The following is a 7,995-nucleotide window of genomic DNA, read 5'->3' as shown; positions in this document are numbered from 1 at the left end:
CGAACCTAGCTATTCTTCTGCGGATCAACACGGCCACCCTCTGAAACCAGGCCTTCCGTGATGCTCTAACCACTGCACCATACTGCTTCCGGCCCCAAAATGGCTGCTCGTGTAGATCTCAAGACAGCAGCCGGGTGTTGTAACGATTCGCTCATGATCTGACAAGAGAGTCGTTTGCCGTGGCTGGCCGGGTAATCCTGTACCGCCGGGGATGCTCTCTGTGCACCCGAAGGAGCGAGGAGTTGTGAGCGATGCTCGGCGTCCCCTTTCGGCCGAGCCCTTTAAACAGGAGCATCTGAGGTCACCCTGTGTTCACATCTTTATGCCATTAGGCCTTCCAAGCATCTGCGAAGCAGACGCAAGTCCAAATATTTCTGTGCGTGTGTGTGTGTTTTTCGTTTTTACATCTTGGCAGGGATCCTCCGAGCGCTTTCCCAGGTTGCGTCGTGACGGAGAGGTTGAGACATTTGGACACTGCACTTACAGTTATCTCATGGGCCCCGTTGCGTTTGGAAAGACTTAACCTGTTCGAAAACGTTGCCGGGCCGACGGCAGGAGCCCCCTGGATAATCTCGCTGCTTTCCTTCCAGCATTCGGAGTCAGAGATGTTCAGAAATAATCCTTTGTTTTGGTCGCGATGCGTTTTTCAGACTTCGGTCTTGTTTCCCCCTGTTTCCCCCTTCAGAGGTGACTTTTATGGCCGCTAATTCATTTAGCAGGGAGACAGAAGAGCCAGCCGTACGCAGCCAGGCGCCTCGTTCCATCACCAGAAAATGCGACGTAGTCGCTGACTATAGGAGGGTTTTGGGTTTTTTTACACCTGGAGCAGCTGGAAATTTTCAGAATTCACTGAAGTATTTTTAACGTTTTGCTAAGGGGCTGAAATGAATGCAGTGCGAAGAGCCCGTAAATATTAAGCCCCACCGCGTCACCGGAGTCTCTTTATGTGGATTCTAGAAGAGATTGGAAGATTTATCTTGCTGTTTCCATGCCCTGCAGCCCAGCTAAACTGGAGCAGATTTTGTGCGTTTTATTGCTGGGTGCAGCTGTTTTGAGCAGAGGGGTCTGTGGCAGTGGACCTTGGGTCGGGTTGCCAACCTCCTGGTGGCGGCTGGAGATCTCCTGGGCTTGCCACTGATCTCCGTGTGACAGAGATCAGTTCCCCTGGAGAAAAGTGGGCGCTTTGCAGGGCGGACTCTGCGGCATGATACCCCGTCGAAGTCTCTCCCCTCCCTAGACCCCCACCCTCCTGGGGGCTCCAATCTCCAGGTATTTCACAAACCTGGAGCTGGCAACCCGGAACTTGGGAGACATTTTCGATATAACGATAATTCTAGGCCAACGCTCCCTCTTAGCTGCGGAGTCTTGTGAGCAGAAATCCTACTTTGTGAGCTACCGGCATGAAAGTTGTGAGCGAGCCATTTGGCTGCTGCATCAGTTAGTTTGCTCTGGAGCCCTCCTTCCTGAGCGAAGACAAAAATCTGTGTGAGCCAGAGGCTAAAAACATGTGAGTTAGCTCACACTAACTCAGCTTAGAGGGAACACTGTTCTAGGCTAGGGGTCCCCAATCTTTCTGCGCCTACGGATGCCTCTGGAATTCTGACACAGCTTGGTGGGCGCACCACAAAATGGCTGCCACAGGAGGTGGGGCCAGCCACAAAATGGCTGCCGCAGTTTCCCCGTCCATCACAAAGTGAAGATCCTTGTGCTGTGGTGGCAGCTGCTGCCAAAGCAACGTTTTTAAAAGTATGCACAGCCAATCAGAAGCCATGCTGGGCAAAAACTTCACCTGGCCCTCACTCACATTCTACAAACACTTGTTCGGGGCCAGGAAAGGTTTTGGTGGGCGCCGTGGTGTGCCCAAGGGCACAACGTTGGGGAACCCTGTTCTAGGCAGTTTGGTGTAGTGGTTAAGTGCGCAAGCCAGTTTGGTGTCGTGGTTAGGAGCGCGGACTCTAATCTGGGAGAATCGGGTTTGATTCCCCACTCCTCCTCCACTTGCAGCTGCTGGATGACCTTGGGCAAGCCTTAGTTCTGACAAGAGCTGTTCTTGAAAAAGAGCCGTTTCTGTCAAGAGCTCTCTCAGCCCCACCTACCTCACAGGGTGTCTGTTGTGGGGAGGGGAAGGGAGTTTGTAAGCTGCTCTGAGACACCTTTGGGTGGTGAAGGGCGGGGTATAAATCCAATCTCTTCTTCTTCTTCTGATTGGCACTCGTCTGCATGCAGCCAGCTGGGTGACCTTGGGTCAGTCACAAGCAATGTTCCCTCTAAGCACTGGAGTCCTGTGAGCAAAAATTCAAATCTGTGAGCTACTGGCATTAAAGTTGTGAGCGAGCGATTTGGCTGCTGCATAAATTAGTTGGCTCTGGAGCCCTCCTTCCTGAGCGGAGACAAAAATGTATGAGCTGGAGGCAAAAAACTGTGAGCCAGCTCACGCTAACTCAGCTTAGAGGGAACACTGGTCACAAGTTCTCTCGGAGCTCTCTCAGCCCCACCTACCTCACGGGGTGCCGGTTGTGGGGGGGGGAAGGGACAGGAGTTTGTCAGCCGCTCTGAGACTCCCTTGGGTAGTGAAGGGCCATGAGGTATACATCCAATCTCTCCTTCTTCTTCTTCTTAACCATGAAGTTCTTATCTTCCCCGGCTGCCATAGGTGTGCACAAACGGAGCGTTTTCCATGAAGGGTGCAAAAGCTGTGTCTTTGGTTCAGCTGGGCTTTCCAGGATGTCAGGATCTTTCTGGCTTTTCCCACGGGAGGACTTCTAACTGGAGATGCCAGGGATTCGGCCTGGGACCTTCTCCATACAAGCCAGATGTTGTCCTGCTGAGCCACAGCTGTTCCCTGCAGGACTGAAGCTTTGTACTTTGTGCTTTAGAAACATAAGCCTGGCTCTTGTGGGTTTCCCCCCGAAACAGTTCTTCCTTCCAGAGAGGCTCGATGCCTTGTTTAAAGTGGTTAACGCTATTTGCAAGGAAATGTACTAATTACTTGCATGTTGATGACACACCCGGCGGAACGGATGATCCAGGCGGGCTGGGCTTGGACCTCGCTGAGTCCTCCTAAAACTGTGAGGCACATTATTTCTTACTTGGCACCTCTGAAGTACTCGCAAGCTGCTTTGCCCTCTGAAATTGCAGCGTCGGACATTTGTCGCTTGACTGCCATTCAGAAAGTTCAGTGTGGAATAGAGCTTGTCAGTGGGTGACCTTAGGGCCTCCCGTGTCTGGTGGAGGATGTGGGGGGAATTACCATGAGCGGGAGGGAGGCCCACGCTATATTGCCACCGATGTGTCGACATCACTTCCTGTGGGTACCTGTGGGTACCAGAAGTTACATCGTCACATGGGGATGTCCCAATGACACTCTGGTATTTGGGCAAAAACTCTATGGTAAAAATGGCTTCAACCATAGAGTTTTTGCCCAAATGCCAGAGTGTTGTCTGGATGTTGCCAACGTGACAGTGTCACTTATGGTACATGCCAGAAGAGGAGGAGAAGAAGGGGAAGAGAAGGAGGAGACTGGATTTATACCCTGCCCTTCACTACCCAAAGGAGTCTCAGAGCGGCTTACAAACTCCTTTCCCTTCCCCTCCCCACAACAGAGACCCTGTGAGGTAGGTGGGGCTGAGAGAACTCTTGACAGAACTGCCCTTGAGAGAACAGCTCTGAGAGAACTGTGACTGACCCAAGGTCATGCAGCTGTCTGCATTTGGACTTCACATGTTGCTGGTAACATAGCCTGGACCTCCCTACTGTTCCTTTTACGTCTCCCCATCAGCTAGCTGATCAGTTGCGGAGCGTGGGGCCTGGGGTGTGATCCTCTGCCTCCACTGGGGGGGGGCTGGCAACCCCAGGTGTAAGGGGGGAGCAGTAGAGCACCCTAAGAAGGAACCATAGAAGGGTCTGCCCGAGAGCCTATGGTGACCACCTTCTAGACCAGGGGTCCCCACCCTTTGTGAGCCTGCAGGCATATCTGGAATTCTGACAGAGGGAACTGAACACAACCAGAAGATGGCTGCCGGAGGAGGCGGAGCCAACCACAAAATGGCTGCTGGAGGAGGCAGAGCAAACCACAAAATGACAGGGATTGAGGCTTTATATAGAACTCTAATAGCAGCTCTTCAGTGCTTCAGGCAGAAGCTCTGTTTAACACGATCTGCACAGCCAGTTGGAAGCCCTGCTGGGCAAAAGGCCCCCCCCCTTAGCCCTGCCCACTTTCTAAAAGTTCTTGGCAGCCACAGGAAAGGTGTCAGCACCATGGTGCCCACTGGGCACCAAGTTGGGGACTGCCGTTCTAGATGGAGAGCTGAATGGGCAGCAATGAATGGTTAGTTCTGTCCGTCATTAACCAGTGGTCTGTGGATTTGTGTTTGGTGACTGGTGGCTTCTCAATACACAGGCAGGAAGATAAATATCGGAAAACCCAAACTGTAAGGGAGGCCAATGGGTAGCCAAAACTGATGCTGGCCACTGAGAGGTCTTTGGTTTGAAGACAGGTGTTTCCAGGGCTTTTTTTTAATTTATTTTTTTTAAGAGGTGCCGGAACTCTCAAGAGGCAGGGGTCATTTTGTACAAAAAGAGGTGCAGGAGCTCATTAGTGTAACTCATTAGCATAACTCATTTGCATATGCCACTCCCCCTGACATCACCGGAAGTGTGTCAGAAGGCAACACCCACCGCTCAGGCTCCACTGGACTGTTTTGGATTGCTAGCTATTGGGGGGGGGAATGTGCAGATCTGTCCTCGCAGAGGAGCCCCCTGACATCACCGGAAGTGTGTCAGAAGGCAACACCCACCACTCAGGCTCGGCCACGGGACAGTGGTTTGCTAGCTATTGGGGGGGCGGGGGGGACGTGCAGATCTGTCCTCGCTGAGGAGGGAGAGCTTGTACCTGAATAAAACTTGGTCTTAAAGGTGCCACTGGACTGTTTTGGACCAGGGGGGCGGGGGGGGCTCTGCAGCTTACCTGGCTGCTTCTTGCTCTGACTGAGGGCTGCTGGGAGCAGGGGGTGGGGCTTGTTGCATGTGCCCGCCCCCTGGGCTCTTTACTGCCAGAGCTCCACTCCTGTGCGCTCCGGCAGGAAATGACCCCTCTATTCTGGAACTCTGTTCCGGCGCTTTCCCCCAGAAAAAAAGCTCTGGGTGTTTCCATATTTTTGTAAATGCATGCACGAAATCCACATTCCAGGATCACATGTGCCGCAGGAAGAATGAGTGTAACATGGGGAGGGGGGGTTTCCCTGCAGGAGCGACCCGTGCCGCCCAGCTCTGGCCGTAGTCCTTGAATGCATTTGCAAATTTCTGCTCTGGCTGACTCTCGCCAAGAGTTAACAATTTAATGTGGGATGTGTAGAAAACCCTTACATAACTCATTCAGTCTCATCTCTGGGGTGTTTCTTCGCACACTCTGCCAGAACTAATTTCACGGTTTTAAAACAACTTGTGATACAAAAAGAATCGGTAATGAGCTGCTCGGAGAGAGACGATGGCTCCCCTTCCCATTCCGGGGCGGGGGGGGGAGTGGCTCTCTGGGAACAGGGTGGTCTCCAGGGCTTCTTTCCCTCTCTTTCCCGCCTGCCTGTCCCCGGCAGATCCACATCCCTGTTTTGTCTCGTGGCAAGATTTTGGAGATATCTTCTTGAAATGTTGTGGCTGCCATTCTTCGGATTCCAGCTCTCTCTCCCAGAGCTCAGGAAGTCACATCTCTGAGTGGGGGGGATGGAAACAAAATGCCCAGACGCCTCAATCCATCTGCATAAATCCCCATCCACGTGTCATTTGTTGTCTACTCATACTGCACATGAGTGAATGGAGCATCCTCTGTTAGCAAAATGATGTCTCTGGGTTGGACCGAGGAGGACCCCGGCAGGATCACAAACCCAGCAACAGCGGTCATTCCCACCTGAGTTCTCTGCCCCAGGTTCAAAGCGGTAGGGGTGCCAGCCTCCAGGTGGGATCTGCGGATCTCCCGGAATTACAGCTCATCTCCTGACTAAAGTGATCAGGACCAGTTTGGTGTAGTGGTTAGGAGCGCGGGCTCTGATCTGGGAGAACCGGGTTCGATCCCCCACGCCTCCACATGCAGCTGCTGGTGTGACTTTGGGTCAGTCACAAGTTGTCTCAGAGCTGTTCTCTCAAGGGCAGTCCTCGAGAGAGCTCTCTCAGCCCCACCTACCTCACGCTGTCTGATGTGGGGAAGGGGAAGGAGATTGTAAGCTGCTCTGAGACTCCTTCGGGTAGTGAAGGGCAGGGTATAAATCCAATCTCCTCCTCCTTCTCCTCTTCTTCCTCCTCTTCTTCTGGAGAAAATGGATGCTTTAGAGTGCGGGTGTTAAACTCATTTGTTATGGAGGGCTGGATTTGATATCAATTGGACTTTGTCGGGCTGGGCCATGTGTGTCATAAAATGTAATGCCAGGTAGCGGAGATATAAACTTTATAAAGGACACAAGCACAGAGGGTTATTTTTTTACTTAAAATAAAATCATGCTTAAAACATGAGCACTCTTGCAGTATTTTGTTTATTTAACAGTGTCTGATAACTGACACCTCTTGCTCTGAATTATTGCATCAAAACATCTGTGCTGCTGCAATCTTGAGTCTGCTGTTCCTACAATGGTGCAGCAGCAGCAGAACTGGAAGAAGCAGAAGACAGCCAGTTCCACTGTGGGCCTGATAGAAGGCCTCCGGGGGGGGCTAATCCGGCCCCCGGCCCCATGTTTGACACCCCTGCTTTCAAGGGTGGATTCTATGGCATACTGTGGTCCCCGTCCTCCCCTGGCTGCACCCCCAAATCTCCAGGAGTTTCCCAGCCTGGAGCTGGCAACCCTAACGCCACCCCCTGCTCGTGGCCAGGGGGTACCTGGGAAAGTTTGGACTTCCCCGCCTACACAGTAGCCGTTTCCTCCCTCTTCCACTGGGGTGTGTGTGTGTGTTTATTTTTTTAAAAAACCAACAGTCGAATAGCATTATATTGATATAATTCCCAGCTTTCATTTCACACATACACACAAAGGTAATTCTCTAGCCCTTTCCATTGTGGAGATATAAGGAGAAAGGCACATTCCCATGACAAAAGAGGCTAGAATGAAGCCCTGTCTCTGGTCTCCCTCTTTGGGTTTATAATCCCTCTGCTCTAGTCTGCCACAGGAGGTGGAGCCAGCCACAAAATGTGAAGGAGGAGGCGGAGGAGACGAGGAGGAGGAGACTGGATTTATACCCCACCCTTCACTCGGAGTCTCAGAGGGGCTTACAATCTCCTTTCCCTTCCCCTCCGCACAACAGACACCCAGTGAGGCAGGTGGGACTGAGAGAGCTCTTTTGAGGGACTGCCCTTGAGAGAACAGCTCTGAGAGGACTGGGACTGACCACGGTCATGCCAGCAGCTGCATGTGGAGGAGGAGTGGGGAATCAAACCCGGTTCTCCCAGATTAGAGTCCATGCTCCTAACCACTACACCAAACTGGTCAAGGAGTGAGGTTATGTATAACTCTAACAATGACTCTTCAACAGTTCAGGCCGAAGCTCTGTGTAACAGGACACCTTTTAATCTGCTCAGCCAATCAGACGTCCCGCGGAGCAAAGCCTCAGTTATGTTGCTATTATTATTACTATTATTATTATTATTATTGATATTATCAATGTGCCAAGATTATAACAATAAAAACACAAATATAAAACAGTAAAATACAATAACAAATTTACAATACAAATTTAAACAAAGATGGGTAGATCTTAAACCCAACGGTAGCTTCCTGAAATCTATCATCCGCTTCATGCTGGGGCTCCTCGCCCCCCAGTGGGCTCCAGACAATCGTGGTGATAGTACGACGGTGCATAGAAGGCAATGGTGGAATAGTTAGCGACACTTATAATAACGTCGGCGAGAATACTACTGGCCAAATATTGGAAAATAGAAAAAACGCCCAGTAGGGAAGAGATAAGTTCAAAATTGTTAAATTTAGGAGAAATGGATAAGTTAAGCTTGTTAACTCA

The sequence above is a fragment of the Gekko japonicus genome, unplaced genomic scaffold (assembly GCF_001447785.1).
Source record: "Gekko japonicus isolate JY-2015 unplaced genomic scaffold, Gekko_japonicus_V1.1 scaffold1181, whole genome shotgun sequence".
Taxonomy (NCBI): Eukaryota; Metazoa; Chordata; class Lepidosauria; order Squamata; family Gekkonidae; genus Gekko; species Gekko japonicus.
Note: the sequence above shows the minus strand (reverse complement) of the source record.